This window comes from Choloepus didactylus, chromosome 4 (genome assembly GCF_015220235.1).
Source record: "Choloepus didactylus isolate mChoDid1 chromosome 4, mChoDid1.pri, whole genome shotgun sequence".
Classification (NCBI taxonomy): domain Eukaryota; kingdom Metazoa; phylum Chordata; class Mammalia; order Pilosa; family Megalonychidae; genus Choloepus; species Choloepus didactylus.
The window spans coordinates 174,279,022-174,297,849 of NC_051310.1; positions in this window are offsets into that span (position 1 = coordinate 174,279,022).

Consider the following 18,828-nt stretch of genomic DNA (forward strand, 5'->3'; position numbering starts at 1 on the left):
AGTTCTGGTTTCAAAATGGCTTTCCCCCAAGATGTTCCTCTCTAGGCTTCAGCTTCTCTCCAAAATGTCACTGTCAGTGGCTCTTGGGGTGTTTGTCCTCTCTTAGTTTCTCTGGAGCAAAAGTCTGCTTTCAAAGGCTGTCTCCAAAATGTCTCTGTAAACTGTAGTTCCTCTCTCAGCTCCTGTGCATTCTTCAAAGTGTCCCTCTTGGCTGTAGCAAGCTTGCTCCTTCTGTATGAGCTTATAGAGTGCTCCAGTAATTTAATTCAGACCCACCCTGAATGGGCAGGGCAACACCTCCATGGAAATTATCCAACCAAAGGTCTTGCCCACAGTTGATTGAATCATATCTCCATGGAAACACCCAAGGATTCCAAAATCTAATCAACACTAATACATCTGCCCACACAAGATTGGATCAAAGATAATGGTGTTTTGGGGTACATAATACATTGAAACCAGCACAACCTCTCTTGGCCTCTCTTATCTGTAATGTAGAAATAATAATCCTTCTCAAATCAGGGCACACTGTAAAGATCACATATGTGTAAAAATACCTGTAATCTGTGTATTTACCTAAAAGTATGACATACTGTTATTGCTTTTTATTAGAAAGAAGTGATGAATAATCAGTAATAGTGTCTCAAAATTAAAGTACAGAGCAGTAATGATAATGGTGATGATGATGGCAGCAAAAAAATAAAAAATAAAAATAAAAATAAGAAAAACATTTCTTGAGGTGTTTCTTTGTGTCAGGGATAGTACTAAGCATTTTTCATGCTCTTTTTTCATGCAGTCCCCACAATAATCACATGATATAGATGCTAATATTCTCCCAGTTTAATAAATGAAGGAACTGAGTTTTAAAAAAAAATTGTGATAGCCTTTCCTATGTCACACAACCAACTTATGGCAAGCTCCAGTCCTGTCTGATTCCATAAACTTTATGAGTGAGATTTATCAAAAAATTCTAAGGCTACCTTCAGTTCACTAAAGCTGTCAGAATGCAATACACCAGAAATGGGTTGGCTTTTACAATGGGGATTTATTAGCTTACAAATTTACAGTTCTAAGGCCATGAAAATGTCCAAATTAAGGCATCAACAGAATGATATCTAGAGTCTGAAGAAAGGCTGCTGGCAGCTGGGACACCTCTGTCACATGGGAGGGTGCATGGCTGGCATCTGCTGGTCCTTCTCTCCCAGGTTTCAGTGGCTTCCTCTCTTGGCTCCTCCAGGGGTCTTTTGCTCTCTAAGCTCTCTCAGTTTCATCTCTCTTTTATCCTCTCATAAAGGACTCCAGTAAAAGGATTAAGACCCACCTCTAATGGGCTGGGTCACATCTCAAATGAAATCACCTGATCAAAAATTCCCACCTACAATAGGTCTGCACCCACGGGAATGAATTAAAAGAACATGACCTTTTCCAGGGTATTTAACAGCTCCAAACCAGCACACCTCCAAAAATACTTTTTATTCAGATTAGGCTTAGAACAAAGAGAAAAAATGAGTAGTGTTTGGCCTAAATCTTAAAGCAGATGGTATAACATTGATGACAGAAATGAAATAGAAATATTCAACTATTTTGCTTCCTTTTATACCAACAAGAAGAATAGTTTTCAACTCAGAAAGGGTAAAATAAGTGCAGCTAAAGGAAAACCAAAAACTAAAATAGAATTTTGATATTGTAAGGAGCCTCAAAAGATCATACAGTGCAATTCTGGGTTTATGTACAGGAAATGAATAGGATTAAGTGTCTTGCTCAAAGTCACAAGCAACTCAATGGGTAATGTTAGAAATTTGGTCTCCTGGTTCCTGGTTCAATTCTCTTTTTATCTATTATGTTTTAGGGGTGATAAAAATGCTCAAGTCCCTGGGTTCCAATGAATCAAATTACACAGGGTACTGAAATATAGAATTACAGAATATCTGTTGGTAATTTTTGAAATCAAGGAAAACGAGAAATGCATTAGAAGACAGGAGTTGCCCTTAAATTGCACAGGAGCTATAATAAGCATTGTTAATTTAATGAGAGGTACTGCTTACCTGGTTCCTTCATTCTGCACCAGAATTTTGTCTTAAGCACCAAGTAGGGTTCACAGTTCTTTAGCTATACATCAATACCCGGAGACTTCCTTAAATTTAAGATGCTATAAAAGTTAATTGAAAGTGAGTAAAACTTTCTTAAAAAATAAAAATTGTATGCATCTTATAATAATATAGAGTAGTTGTATTAACTGGAATGATTAAAAGAACCATTAACAACTACCAAATGTTTTAATAGAAATAATTAAAAATCAATGTTGACATTTTGATGATTTTCTATAATTGTAATAATTAATGTAGGGTTAAATAATTTTCAATTTTATAATAAATTATTTGGTTATCACATGTATCATTCCATATTCAGGATACAAATGAATAAATCCATGTTGTTACACTACAGAGAGCTCCCCCTGTAAGGAGTCATTCAGTGCAAGCATCTGCCCTTTTGCTTACTGACAGTGGTGGTAAAACAGATTCTCTTCAGGAACCTCAGATACTTGATAGAATAGTAATTTGATAGAATTATTATTTCCACTCAGCTGCCCTGCCTCTCTACCAACAAAAAGTCAGGATTGTTAAATTTGTGTATAACATAAAACCAAGAGAAGTGGCTAATTTGTTGGATAAAAGAACCAAGACAAGTAGAAACTAATAAGACAAAATTCAACAGGGATAAAAATATAAAACCTATATGTAGTTTCAGCAAAACCAATTACATAAGTATAAGAAGTCTTTTTTATAACATTTTGTGTAAAACATACTGAGCTGTTGCAGTTGATTAAGCTCAACATGAGTCAGCAGCATTATGTTTCCTATAAAAAAATTTAAGCCATATGTGTGTCCAGATCAAGCCATACAGGACTGCTTCTTTGCAGTGTTCATACTATCTCTAAAGTAGAATCTTGTTCTGGTATCTTGTTTTAAGAAAGACTTTGATCATTTTGCATGTGTTCAGATAAGCATGGCTAGCTAGGATAGAAAAGAAATCTCATAATATGCCTGACAGCTAAAGAAAATATGTTTGAAGACAAAATGTTTGGGGATGAGCAGGAAGAAGATGTCAATATCATAATCCACACAAATAGAATTTAAATATTTGTTCATTGTAGGATTGTCTTATGAAAGATAAAGAGGTTATTCTGCATTGTTCAAGAAAAAAGACTAATCAGGAACAATGAGCCAAAGTTACAGGGAGCCAGTTTTCAGCACAATATTCAAGGAAGAAATTTCTCATAAATAGAGTATCTAAAAATTGAATGGATGATAATGAATGGATAAAAGGAGGCTTTATCTATTATGCACACATACTGGAGAATATATGAGTAAAATAGATGGATACATAGGATATACTTTAAAATGGTACAGCCAAAAAAAATGTGGAGGGAAGGCAGTTGAAACAAGGATAGCAAAACATTGATAATTGCTTAAGCTAGATGACGGATACATGGGGATTCATTATATAATTCTTTCTGAATTTGTATGTAGTTGAAAGTTTTAATTTAACAGAAGGAATATAATGCCTCAGGGGTTGTGAAGTGCCTGTCTTGGGTATGTTCATGCAGAGAACAGACATCCACCTGAAAAGGACAGTGCAGAGAGTACAGATTATAGGACTTCAAGGGTCTTTCTAAGATTCTGACTCTGGAAAGGAAGCTAGCAAAATTGTGTCAAGTAATTCAGAGAAGAAGAAAACCCCTACCCAGCCTCTTTCATTATCTGACAGATTTTTGTTGCTTGTTCATCATGTCTCCTGCTTGCTAGCTTCTTTTGCTCTATGGAACACCTACCCACTCCCTGGTTATTTGCATGCTGCCAAAGTCAATTACTACTGCAACAGAAACTTGCACAGTAAGCTCTGTAGCTAAGAAACCAAAAGTTGTCAATCTGCCTTCAACTGACAACTTTCTCAAACATGAAACTTTCACATATAAACATAGATAATTCTCTGAGCAGAGAATAAAAATAGTTCACCTTCCTTATAGCTAAACTTTGAGATCCACGATAAGTTAATCATGAGCAGTCTCAAAATGGCACACACATGCCATCAAATGTGAATACTTGAGAAGATCATTCTGAGAAAGCTGATTGAATACCATATTAACCCATGTGAGACAACCTAATTATGTAAATAGATGAAAGTGCTTAGCTGGATATTTCCATCTCTTACCTTTTCTAGACGTATGGTAGTATTTGACTTCCTGGTCCTCATGGGGTTGGATAGAGCTGTGTTATTCTGGCCAATAAATTGTGAGTAGAGCATTTAATTTGCAAAGCTAAATATCCCAGACCACTCTTTCCCACTGGCCTGGCCATCAGCAATGTGTTCCAAAAGGCTGGTATTCCATTTGTGAAAGTACTTGCACTATGACAATGAGCAAAGGTCTTTTGAGAAAAGATGATTCCTATGTGGCATGAGTGAAAAATAAGCCTTGTTTCAAACCACTGATAGTTTGGAGGGGCTTATTACCACATATGGAAGGCAGAATTTTAAAATGGTCTCCATGTGTATGGGCAAGACCTGTGAATATGGTGGGATATTATGCTCATCATATGGCAAAAGATACTTTGCAAATGTAATTAAGGTCCCTCATCAGTTGACTTTGAGCTGATTAAAAGCAACATTATCCTAGGTGGGCTAGAACTAATCAGATGAGTCCTCAAAAGTGAAAAGAAGCAGTTGAAGACACTTTCCTGTTCTTCTGCTGACCCAGAAGAAGCAAACAGCCTATAGAGAGGGATGACTGTGGTGGGTTGAAGTTGTATGTACCCCAGAAAAAACATGTTCTTAAATCTAATCCATACTTGCGTGCGAGAGTGAACCCATTGTAAGTAGGGCCTTTTGATGAGGTTACTTCAGTTAAGGTGTGGCCCAGCCCAATCAGTATGGATCTTAATCCTATTACTGGAATCCTTTGTAAGTAGAATGAAGTTTAGACACCAAGAGAAAGCCACAGAGAGAGCAGCCAGAAGCTGAACATCAAAGAAACTTGGAGGAGAAGGGAGAGACCAGAAACTGCTTCCATGCATCTTGCCATGTAACAAACCAAGGACCAAGGATCACCGGTAGCCAGCCCCAGAATACCTCAGTCTCTGGGGAGAAAGCATCACCTTGATGATGCCTTCATTTGGACTTTCTTTTAGCCCCCAAACTGTAAACTAATAAATTCCCATAGTTTAAGCCAACCCATTGCATGGTATTTGCCTGAGCAGCCAGGAAGCTAAAACAGTGGCTTCTAGGAGGAGAGCTGTTCCCAGCTGACAACTAGTAAGAAAACAGGAACCTCAGTTATACGGCTGCAAGGGAATTATTTCTATCAACCACTGAGCTTAGAAGGACCTCAAGGACCTTGAGCCTCAGATGAGATTGCAGCCCTGCCTGACAACTTGATTTTCAGCTTGGTCAGACCAGATCCTGAGCAGAGGATCAGTAAACCTGTTCCCAGAATTCTGACCCTCAGAAACTATGAGATAATAAATTTGCACTATATTAAACTGCTAAATTTGTGGTAATCTATTACCACAATAGAAAATGAATATACCACGGCATAACCGAGTCTATCCTGACTAATAAAATGTGCAAATTAATGATTATGTTATGATTATTCCAGGGCTAGAAAACTTCTGGAAACCATAAAAACCACATAATGAAAAGCATAGCTTTAGAGTTGAGTACTAGAGAGTTATTAAAATGAATGTGGTAGGTCTGCATGTGCTATTATGGAACAATCGTCAAAATATTTATTCAGTGTAAAATAAGGTGCAAATTAGGTATATAGCATCATCCCATTTGCATTTTAATGGGTATATAAATATGCTTGTGTATCCACAGACAACTTCCAGTACAATAAATAAGTACTAACAATGCCTATATCAGGAAAGGAAAACTGGAAAGATAACTTTTCATTGTATAAACTTTTGCACTGCTTAATTTTTTCATGTGCACATATTGCTTTTTTAATTTTTAAAAAATGGATAGAAATGAAAAACAAATGAATAAACCTATATTTTACTGAATATTTACTGAACTCAAATCACTTACCGGGTACACAGCTGTGCAAAAAATCATGGAGTAGCTGCTTGTTTGGCAGTGCTCTGGATGAGACATGTTTGAAGCAGTTAATGGAAAAACTGAATTATAACTTCTGCATAGGACTGGAAAAAAATGGTTGGGCAGTTAATGAAGACCCAAGAGGGCTTATAAGAAGGAGCAGACAGTTGCTGCAACTGTGCTTTAAAAAGCCAGTGTTTGAAGAAGGGCAGCATCTCGGACTCTGCGGAGTCAGTTGCCCTAAAAAGTGCTTTGTTCTCCTTCTAGCCAAATCTTGATCTGATGAGTTAGATACTTAGGGAGAGACACTGAATTTGTAGCAGATGCTTCTGGTGCCCTGCATCCCATCTCGTTCGCCCACCTCTCTAAGGTTAGTTCCAGGCACCTTGACAGCTTACTGCCTCATGAACCCTCTGCTTTTCTGCTTTGGGGTTTTTGCCAAATCTCTGGGGAGCCAGCTCCTGGAAGTGAGGAGAAATTAGTATCCCTGGGGGCAACCATCTATGGGAGGCAGTGGGTAAATACCCCAGCCTCCCCTGCTTACTAAAGATAAATCTGGGAAGCATTCTATGAGTTCAACCCCCAATGCCTATGGCAGCAGACACCTTCCTTTATAATGTAGAATTTGTTTGCTTTTCCTCCTCCTTACCTCACTCTCTTTGCCCCCTTCCTCTTACTTCCTAAGGTCATTTCCTGAATAAACTACATGGACCCAAATCTCAGGATCCGTTTTTGTAAGTTCCTGTGATGCATTGAATTATGTACCCTACCATAGACATTTTCTTAATCGTAATATGCCTTCCTGTGGATGCGAACCCATTGTAAATAGGACCTCTTGAAGATGCAATTTTTTTTTTTTAGTTAGGGTGTGGTCCAACTGAATGACATGGGATCTTAATCCATATTTCCGGAAGCCTTATGAAGAGGAGAAACCAGAAGCCAGAAGTTAGAGAAGGCCACACAGGAAGAAGCTAGAAGTCAGTGGACACTGGAAGAGCCAGAAAGGAGAGGACATTACCTGTAATGGGAGGCAGAGATACAAGCCAAGGAACCCCAAGGATTGCCAGCAGCCAGCACCAGAAGGCTATAGACTCTGGGAGAAAGGAAGCCTTGCTGATATCTTGATTTGGGACTTCTGGTCTCCAAACCACAAGCCAATAAATTCCTGTTGGTATTTATCACAGCAACCTGGCAGACTAAGACAGTATACAAAGTGTTTGTTAAAGAAGAAAAATGTATGCAGTTTTAAACTGCTGAATATGCAAAACAATACAGAATTGCTTCTTATAATATTATTTCTAGTGGCAGTCTAAGCTAAAAGTAAGTGTCTCCAGTAAAAGTGCTTATGGTACCCCTTTGAAAAAAGGATTCTCAAGTATAATGAATGGCATACAATCACAAAGAGAGCCCATTGTGCTAAATGAAGCCTGTTCTAAGAAGGCTAACCTGTACTTGCTCCTAGCAGGAGACATTTCAAATACTCACTAAGTTTTCCTTGGTTTCATTTTACCATGTTATGCTTCATTATGCCCCAAGTAACACAGAAAATAATTCTCACGGCTCGCGCTGTTTATTGCCTTCCAAATATGCAACAAATGCTTGCCATTCTCTTCCCCACTGCCTAGCTGAATTTACTCATCCCTCCTTTTAATCTCATCCCATTCAGTCATTCTAATTACCTTTCTGTGAAATTCTTTTGTCTACATGTACCAAGGACTCCAAGTGAAGAGTCTGATCAGTAGGGCTGCCTATTAGGCTTCCGGAAGGTGTCAGTTTGAATAATGACCCCAAAAAAGAAATAGCACTTTCGTCCACCTTTAAAACACTTGTTACATTGCAAGAGCCTGTGGCATTTGTTAGCCATTTAAGTCCACGGGGAAACCTAGGATTCTCGGAGTCCTCTGCGTCAGGGGAAATATTTATAGTAGATTTTCCTCAGATATACCTGTTCCCTTGCTGCTATTCCTTTTGATGTAGGTGTAATTAAGCTTGTTGCAGCCCCAGTCAGCCACTATGTTCACAGTAAAAATTAAAAATAAAAAATAAACAGTAGCAATTCATAATGATTGCTCTAGCTGAAACTTGACTCCTTGCTCACCGTGAAAATGTTTGTGTGGTCCCAAGGCTCTCACATTAATATTAGGGAAGGTTTTATTCTTTTGTTAATTCTCATCAGTCCCTCCTTTCCTCTCCAGGATGGCTTCTTTTGGGGGTCCTTGATTTTTTTGAACCCACCTTTCTTACTTAAAGTTTCTAAGGACCCTTCCTGTCATCACCCCCCAACCTTTGTCCCTGTGATCATCTTCCCTGACCCATAAGCTTCTTCTTTCAGGCAATTTTGTTTCTGAAATTCACTAAATAAGGAGACTGCCTACATTTTAAATTATGATACTCTTTCCTGTTCAGATATGCAAGTCAATTAGATAAAAGAAATTTAAAGAAGAAAAAATAAATCTTTGGTCCTTCTTAGTGTTATTTAACTTCAGAGAAATAAAAGAACACATTGTGATAAGTTTCACATCACTAGATGAAAAAAAAAAAAAGGATTTAACTTGTATTTTTTCCTGACTATATATAATCAGGTTAATATTTCAATTTATATTTGGAAATTCTATTACAATCATTGTGATAACTGCTGAGAGCTCAGTTTGGTATCACTATACAGCACTGCAAGGAGGTGCAAAAGTAATATTTGTGGGGTGGCTACTCTACAACAGAAACATGTTGGCTCATTTGATTTTCACAATCATCTCCATTCTGTGGATGACTGAGCTAAGCATAAGTGACCTGTTCAACTTACTAATTATGGCCACAGGTGAAAGAAAGTTTTCACTTTCCACTCCATCACAGTGCTTTCAAGGAACAGACATATTTTTACAACTGTAATTCAGAGAAAAGTACCCACTCTTTCATAGTTTGCCAATATTAGGAATGTGGATGGTTAAATAAGCAGGAAACCCAGACTTTAAATACTTGTCCTCTTCAGAGGAAGGATGGAAGATAATCCCTTGCTTCCTGCTAACATCCCTGTAATAATGGGAAATATTTTTCTTAAATTATATTAGGAAGCTAGGGCAGATACTTTGGTTGGTTGGTTGGTTGTCCCAACCATGATTCCAAATCCATTATTTCTAATCATCTGATTTGAGTGGGCACAGGACACCCTTTTGGCCAGGATACATGATAAAGTCAGCTAGGGAGATTCTGAGAAATCTGCAATCCTAATATAGATGCTGCATATTTCCTTCCTTTTTCTTCTTGCATTAAATATGGATTTAATGGCCAGAACCAAAGCAGAAATCTTTCAACCATGAGGGAAAGGCCAAGAAAATCACAGAGACATGAGCCCTGACTTTGCTAAGCTGCCAAACCTATATTAGGAATAATAAACACTATGTTAAGCCACCATAGCTTTTAAAATTATTATTAGTGCAGCTGAATGTATTCCTAATTGATATAGGAACAAAATATTTAATTCCTTTAAATGAGATAGTGTTTAACAATAGGAGAATATCCAAAAACAATCAAGATCAGTACTGTCCAACAGGCTTTCTGTGATGACACAAATTATCTATGTTGTACACTGTCCAATATGGTAACCACTGGCTACAAATGAACATAGGGTGCTTGGAATGTAGCCATTGTGAGTGAGGAACTAAATTTTTTATTTTATTTAATTTTAATTAATATTAAAGTTAAATGGCTACACATGGCTCATGGCTACCATATTGTCCAGGGCAAATCTACATTTTGTGAGTCATGGCAGGTATTTTGAATGACAAACCAAAAACTTGCACAAACCTGCTTGAGACAAATGAATTGTCTCTTACTCAGCTTTAACATAGAAAAATATACATCAATAACCCAATAATATCAGTAATTACCAAAAGTAGTCAAAGATTTTAGTAGTGTATGTGTTCTCTTTATGCCAGAGACAGACCTTCAACTAGAATGTTACTTGTGGTCCTGAGATTGAACATGGTTAAAGCTTATGTCTTTCTAATGAGGGAAAATAATGAATTCTAGGACTGAGAACACAGGATATAGACTCACCTTGCTGAAGGAATCCCTCTGAAGCATTGATACAAGGCAACAATTTTTCTTAAGATACATCAATATGTTCATTTCTTTTTCATCCAAGTCATCACCTGGATGAAGTCTAACAGTGAGCAAAGTCTAACAGCGGACAAAGCCTACTTTCAGCAAACTGTGTCTTCTGGGTGTGGATAATCCAGTTCCCAATTCATCAGCAACTCTCCATTCCATATTTCATGCCATCTTTCAGAGATTATATCCACTCCCCTTTCTGGTGGCCCATCTAATGGCTTTATTCTCTCACTTCCAGGGAATACTTTAAGGACAACTTTCTAGAGTATCTGCCACCTTCCCTGTGATCCCTATGAAATGCTCCAATTGGGAAAAATCAAGAGAAGTTGGAAAAGAAAGGAGCACAATGACAAGCTTATGGGGGAGCTATGACTAGTAGTTGGAGTTCTGAGGACTGCACACGTCACATGAATGAAATTATCTTCTCAGCTAGTGAGTTAGAAAAACATAGACCTTAGGTAGTTTAACAGCAATTATTTCATCCAACGTCAGATTGGAAAGAGACATTAGAGACCATTTAGTCCAACACTCTATATAGATGATAAAAAAATGAGACCCAAAAAAGAATACTGCTTGTCCAAATCAGTCAGTCGGTGGCAAAGCTAGGATAGGATCCAGGACTCTGGTTCAGTGTTCTTTCCTTGATGCCATCCAATTTTGATGAAAACCCATATTCAGTTTTTCTTATTTTTTTTTTATTAGAAATACTTTGCAGAATGCTTATAAATCATAAATTTTATTCAAAAAGTTAGATCTTTTTTCCCGTTTTAAATCAACCATTTATCAGTCTATGTCCGTAGGCACTCACTTAACCTGTTGGAGATTCAGTTTCTCCATCTGTAAAATGATGGTAATAATGGTTGCCCTTTCCATCTCTTAGAATTGTCTTAATAATCTAAAAAACATAATGCATGAAAATGTGCTTTGAATATCACAGTGCTTTATCATGTTAGGGTAATGGTGTTACAGTGTATTGTAGCTGAAGGTTAAAGTCCATTTTTTACTACCCATGATGGTTTTACTCTTGAACCAAGTACACTGTATTGAAATAGATGTAAAAAAAATAACTTATTTTAAATCCAAACTGAGCACTAGAACTAGTCATCTTGAAGGAAACTATCCATCAACTTTTGAAGAGGTTTCAATGGAATGGTTCTTTGCATCAGTGTTTATGTTGCTAGTATAAAGTTACAGTCTCTGGAGAAGAAATCAGAAAATCTGTAGCTCATATTCTCCCTTGATTACAAGTTGACAGACAAATGATCAAATACATCTGTCTTAGGAGGCTTCATATAAATACATATTGAAATTTCCAAGCTAACCCGTTGGAAGCCATTTATAAACAGAGTCTAAGAAATCACCTCCTGTAGTCAGCGAACCCTCAGCTAACACAGTCTTTCTCACTGAGGAATCAACAACCATAGTAATAAAACTATTTTATTAATCCCATAGCTTCCTTATGAAGAAATTGTGAGCACCAAGCTCTTTATTTCTGAGTCTGCTTTTGATCCCTCACTAAAGAATTTGTGCAAAAATTGAAGCAGCGTGTGTGCCTGACAATTACAAGGGGAGTCACATAGATGGATGTGCTCTACAGAGCAGCCATCTTCAGTATTCTTGATATTTTACTATTAAATTTATTCAATAAGAACAGTGAAACTCTTGATAATCACAAGGAGTTAAAATCAAGTCAGCAGTTATAGTATTTTATCAGCTTCTGCTTTCAATTTATTTATGCCTTTTATTTAACTGTATAATATTTTTAAAATCATATTTCATACATATGAATATTATAGGTGATGAGAGTTTCAAGTTGCAGTATCATGAAACATATTAATTAAAATGCCTCCCCAGTAAAATGTATTCTCTATGAGGGTAGGAACCTTGTCTGTCTTGTGTGTGCTGAATCCACAGCACACAGCCTAACACATAGTACTCCTCAAAAAAATAGTAATTATTTGATTAATTAAACTAATCCATTGGTTGAAATAATACTAGGAGGAAATTATCTTTTTGAAACTGATTTTCTATCAATATCTTAAAATGTCTTGCATTTCTTAGTGTAAATAAATTAGCCAGTACCAAAAACTGTGTCACTTATGAAGTTATTGTCTCTCAGTGTCAAACCCACTCTTCTAAATTCTGTTTTGCAATGCCGTGGCTTGGACTTTGCAAACCACACTTTTGCATTGCCAGTTAAATGCAGGGCACTAGAGAGAGAACACAAGGCTGGAGGAGGAAGAAGGGAATTGTCTGTCTCGGGTTCCTGGGAGCCTCACCCAAGCCATGCTTCCTTACCCCAGCAGTGGTGGTTCCTTCCTACAACAGCTGAATCAGTTTGCAATTTTTCCAACAATTGTAGAATCAGCCTCATTATGCTTCCCTCCCCCAAATATATCAGCACCATCCATCCTGAACCCTCTCTTTGGAGGGCTGGATCCCAAGCCCATGAGTCCATCCTCTGAACTCAGGTTCTCTGACACCACCAAGCTCTCCTCCTTAGAGGTCTGGATTTCATCTCTGTGAGGTCCCCTCCTTTAAGTTTCTAAGTTTTAGTATTTCCATCCTCTTCCCTTTGTTTGTTTAGCCCTAGGGGTGGTTCCTGCTCCTCAAATTTTATCTTGCCTCAATCATCTGGAGGGCTTGTAAATCATAGGTACCTGGGGCTCACTCTCAGACATTCTGATGCAGTATGTCTAGGGCAGGTGCTGAGAATTTGAATTTCTAACAACTTACCAAATAATGCTGACACTGCTGTCTTAGATTTGGTTTGGAGCATGTCTTTGGACTTGAATTCTGTACTGAGTTGCTAACCAAAGAGAAATGGGATGTGAATAATCTATGGTGTTCAGTGACATTTACAGTTAATCAAATTATCACCTCTAGATGATTGTGATGAAAACATTTGGGGCCTAAGTGGCTACTGCACTTAACCATTATTGCAATAAGGATAATTACAAGGACAGTGGTGTGGGATGGATTCTTCTGAGTAACACTAATTTGCTGAAAGAACAAAAATGAGAATCTTGGATCATTCTCATTTCAAGCCATCTCAGAGAACTGAAAAGCTTCCATGGTCTCCCTAAAACAATCACTTATTTCTGTTAGCTACAAGGTCAATATTGTTAAAAAACCAAATATAAAATTTAATTTTATGATTTGTAGAATTATAATATTACTTAAATTCACAGTCACTTAAAGCCTCTCTTGAAAGTTGGGGCATTCATTGGGAGCATAGGGATGTCTGGTTGGACTTGACGTAGCTGAGAATTTTGAGAAACCAAGTCACTCTGAGTCTGGGGAAAGTAGCCTTCCCTTGACTTGGAGAGTACCCTTACTAATGCTGCCATTATGCAAAATATTAGAAATGGATTGACTTTATAAAGGGGATTTATTTGGCTACAAATTTACAGTTCTATGGCCAAAAAGCGCCCAAACTAAGGCATCAACAGGAGGATACCTTCACTGAAGAATGGCCGACAGCTTTCAGAACACCTCTGTCAGGTGGGAAGGCATGTGGCTGCCGTCTGCTGTTTCTTTGCTCCCAGTTTGTGCTTCAAAATGACATTCTCCAAAATGTCTCTGGGCTTGTCTCTCTTAGCTTCTCCAGAACAAACTCTGGGCTAACATCTCCAAACGTCTCCAAGCATCTCTAAGCATCAGCTCCCAAGCTTCTCTCCAAAAGTTCTCTCAGCTGCTCTGAGCTCCTTCTGTCTGTGAGCTCTCTTATAGGACTCCAGTGATTTAATTAAGACCCGCACCCTGAATGAGCGGGGTCCATAGCTCCATGGAAATAATTTAATCAAAATCTCACCCACAGTTGATTGAGTCATATCTCCATGGAATCACTCAATCAAAAGATTAATGTCTGCCATCACAAGATTGCATTAAAGAACATGACTTTTGTAGGACATAGTATATCCAATCTGGCACACCTTGTTTAAAAATCCTGTAATAACCTCACCTTGTACAGTTGCCTTACAAGAAGATGTCCATTATCCTCAAGGCTCATCCTAACAGCACTTTATTGCCTTTAGACCCAGAACTAATGTACAATCTCTGCATGCTCTGAGAAGGGGTCAAGAATAATACCTGAACCAGGAGCAAATTGTTTCAACCCCCAAATAATTGAAAAATTGTCATGATATACATTGGTATAAACATGAAAAATATGCATAGGAATGGATTCTAAATGTGTTACACTGAGGAAGATGGAATATAAAACTGGATACAACAGATTTTATTGATATGGGTACAAACACCAGGGATTCTTAATGTAATGTGTTAGATCATGTGGTTGGAGTGGTTATAACAGCTTTCTTGGTTGGTTGACTGAAGTGCGGACTCAGCAATGGGCCTATATTTAATGAGCTTGAAATGTTATAACTTCCCTGGCATGCTGTAAAAGAAGGAATCCAAAGCTACATGGAGATAGGAATTTTGGAATATTTATCATGAGTGACATGCATACTCACCACCAAGGTGGACCCAGAGGACACTGTCTTCATAAACCATAGAGTACTGTATTAGTGAGGCAAGCACTGTCTCCCTTTAAAGACTTTCTGTTAGCTTTCCTCTGTAGGTAAGGTATGACAGTCGGAGGTGCTTCCATTGAGATGAGCTCCCTGATTTCAGTGGGGACAACTGGATTTCAGAAGAGCAAAGATCAAGTGATGGCACTTAAACCCCAAGGACAAATGGATGCATTTATCATTAACAACAGCAGAGGCTTAATGGCAATCTTAATCCAAGTTCTAAATGCAATGGGCCCACTAACTTTGTGGTTACACACTGTGGTTATTTCCCCAGTTCCTAAATGTAAACTTGTAACAGAATTACTTGGAAACCAGAAAGATCTCCACTCTGCAATAAAGGCTATTATGGTAAAAAGAAGCAAGTGGAAGTCCTAGAAATTCCATTCCTTATTACAAGTGTAAATCAAATGCAGTATCACATCCCTGAAAGAATTGAAGAGATGTGTGCCAAGACTAGAAATATGCAGGGTTGTGGTATCAATCACATCCTCATTTAATTAGCCTACTGTGATGGTTCGACATTGTATGGACCCCATAAAATCATGTTCTTGAAGCTAATCCATTCCTGTAGGTGTAAACCTTTTTAAGTAGGACTTTTTGATTCGGATACTTCAGTTAAGATGTAGCCCAGGGTGGGTCTTGATTATCTTACTGGAGTCCTTCATAAGAGAATGAGAATCAGACAAAGAAAGAAAAATCCATAGAAGCAAAAGAAAAAGCCACAGAAGCAAAAGAGAAAGTCTTCAGCAAGATGCTGAAAGCCAAGAAACCCAGAAGAGAAGGGAGAGAGCGACAGACACCTCCATGTGCCTAGCAATGTGACAGAGGAGTCCAGGATTGACTGCAGCCAGTTTTCAGGAAGAAGGCATTATCTTGATGAAGCCTCGATTTGGACATTTTCACAACCTCAGAACTGTAAGCTTCTAAGCTAAAAAATTCCCATTACTGAAAGCCAACCCACTTTATGCTATCTGCTTTCAGTGGCCTAGCAAACTAGAACACTTGCTTGGCCAGTGCAGAAGGTGGTTGAATATTGGAATATTAGCCTGGATGATCAGAAACTTAATCGGTGGTAACTCCACTGTAGCTTTTGTTCCAAATATAGTGTCTATATTGGAGCAAATCACACAGACTCCACTACCTGGTACACAGCTATTGACTTAGCAAACGTTTTTTGTGTTGTTTTTCTTTTTCCTCTATACCAATTTGTATGGATCATGAAAAGAAAAGTTTCCTTTTACATGGAAGGGCCATCAGTACACCTCAGAACTACATCAATTCTCCTATTCATGGACATAATCTGGTCTACAGAGATCTAATCATCTTAACATTCCATACAACATCATATTGGTTCTGGCAGGCAGAATAATACCTCCCCAAAGATATCCACATCCTAGTCCTTTACATGGCAAAAGGGACTTTGAAACTGTGATTAAGGATCTTGAGATGGAGATACTATCCTGCATTATCCAGTGGGCTCAATGTCAACCCAAGCCTTCTTATAAGAGGGAGGGAAAAGGACCAGAGTCAGATACTGAGAGAAGGAAGTGTAATAATGGAAACAGAGGTCAGAAAAAGAGTGAGATTTGAAGATGTAATCCTGTTGACTTTGAAGATGGAGGAATGGGCCTCGAGTCAAATAATGCAAACAACCAAGAGAATCTGGAAAAGACGAGGAATGCAGCCCTGACAGTACCTTGTAGGACTTCTGACCTCCAGAACTGTAAGACAATAAATTTGTGTTGTTTTAAGCCACTACATTTATGGTAATTTGTTACAGAGACAATAGAAACCGAATAAACTGATCCATTACATTCATGACATTATTCTTATTGGGTCCAATGAGAAAACAGTAGCAAGTACTTTAGATACTGTAATGAAACACACGTGAACCAGAGAGGAGAAATAAATCCTATTAAAATTCAGGGCCCATCACTTCAGTAAAATTCTGGTGAATCCAAGTCCTGATGGATGCTAACTAACTTTGTATTAATTTCAGTGTCTATTATTTTATCTGGTGGATATAGACAAAGTATTCTCTTGATCTCTTTTGAAGTGATTTTCTTTCTAGAGTTTCATCAATAAAAAAAATTTACCTTTTCTATTTTTTAAGCAGTTGACATTTTGTTAGCAGAATCTTAATTTAATTACCAAGATTATAATATTTGAGCACAGCTTCAAGATGTTTTTAAATTTTGAGTTTAGAAGCTGCCACTCTAAATGGGTTTCTATAATGTTAGAATTTATTCAAAACATGAGATAAATCAATATTGTAGATTTACTTTTAAACTAATTAATAAAAGAGATCCACTAAGAAAATAAAAATTGTGATTCATTTAAAAAACAAATGTCTCAATATAAGCCTCCATTTGCTAAGCAAGATAAAATCAAAATTACAATTATTTATTGAAGTTAAAATACGTGCTAAGCACTCTGAGAGGTATTATAATAAATGCATAGTTGTAGAAGTCATGATTTCCACTGTAAAAGCTTGCAATACGGATCCTGAAATAAGATATCCAAAGGTTAAAAATTGTATAATAATAAATAATCACAGTGTATAAAAAAGTCACTATGTAATGACATTAGTGGGCAAAGGAATTAAATAGTAATATAAAGGAAGTTAGAGGCATCAGTATACTGTAGGGAAATTGGGATTTGAGCTGAGGCTTCAAGGAAGGAAAGGTGAAGAAAAGAAGCAGAGCATTCTAAACAGATGGAATGGTGAATAAAAACAGACTATTAGAAGAGAAAAGGATAATTTTTATTATCCTATTTTTCAAAGAGGAGTTTGAGGATCAGAAAGGATAGCACTGGCATCATTGTATAATTATATGGTTGAAATGTCAAGATGTGTTCCTGAAAGGCATTAAAGTTTCAAGGGTCATCAAATCTACAATGAGAGGTTCAGAGACATCTACTGCAACAATTTCTAATTCATAAAATTACACATTAATTGATGGCAACATCCATAGAAAAACTGAAATCTTCTAAATAGGAGGGATGAGATTTCTTTAGCAATTGGTAACTAATTTTTAATGTTCATAAACTTAAGCTATAGTCACTGTGTTTTATATTTTGTAAGGAGAGAAAGCACAAGATAGTAGGAAAAACCATGATTCCAGTCAAGAGACTGGAAATCCTGATCCACTTGAACTATATGATTTCAAAGCTCCTTTAGCTCTAAATTTCTATGACAATGCAAAAACTTTGCTAGGCAAGGATAAAAACAGTAAGGCAAAACACTATCCTTCCAACTCTAATTCCAATGCTGAATTTAGGCTAACTTCTCTCTGAAAACTAATTTAAATCACTGGCTGTTTTAGGACAACTTGATCTGCATATCTGATTCATTTTCTTGTAGAGATAGAAATGGGAAGAAACACAAGGAAACAAAGTTCTGTGTCCATATGGACCATCTGTATGCAAATCACCCAAACAGAATGCAAAATACTTAACATCAATAATGTCAGATTTATTAAAGCAAGTAATTTTCTTCTTGTGACACTATTTTCATGAAATAGTCTCTTGCAAGTTACTTAAGGTCTAAGAGGTTTTTCCAAGGAAATTGCCTCCAATATTAATATATGCCCTTCAAATGTTAAGCAGAGAATAGCTCAGAGGGAAAAATGTATGGATGGGAAAGATGGCTGTACAAGTGATCTTCGTTCACTTCTGAAAGTTCACTGTCTCCTCAGAACTTGCCACAATCCCAAGGATATATTATTACCTTTTAAAATTCTGACCCAGATTTCAATTCACACAAAATTTCTTCCCTTGCTTTCTTTAGGACATAGTGAGCTGTAATTTTGAAAAGAACTTTAAGTAAAAATTATAAAAGAAACAATCAAAAGGGGAAAAAAATCAAAAGACATAGTCAACTTTACAAAGCACACATGTCCTCTTCTGCAGTCATTCAATTCATTCACTTATTTATCTCCAGTCCCTACTCCATTGTATACCTGTTTGAGCACAAAATCATCCTTCTAACTCACCTCTTATCTCTAATCTCCTCTTTGCCTTCTTTTCTCCCAAGTTCAAGTGAGGAACAGGAGTGTTCACCACCCAGACCTTCTGAGGAAATTAGTGGTTA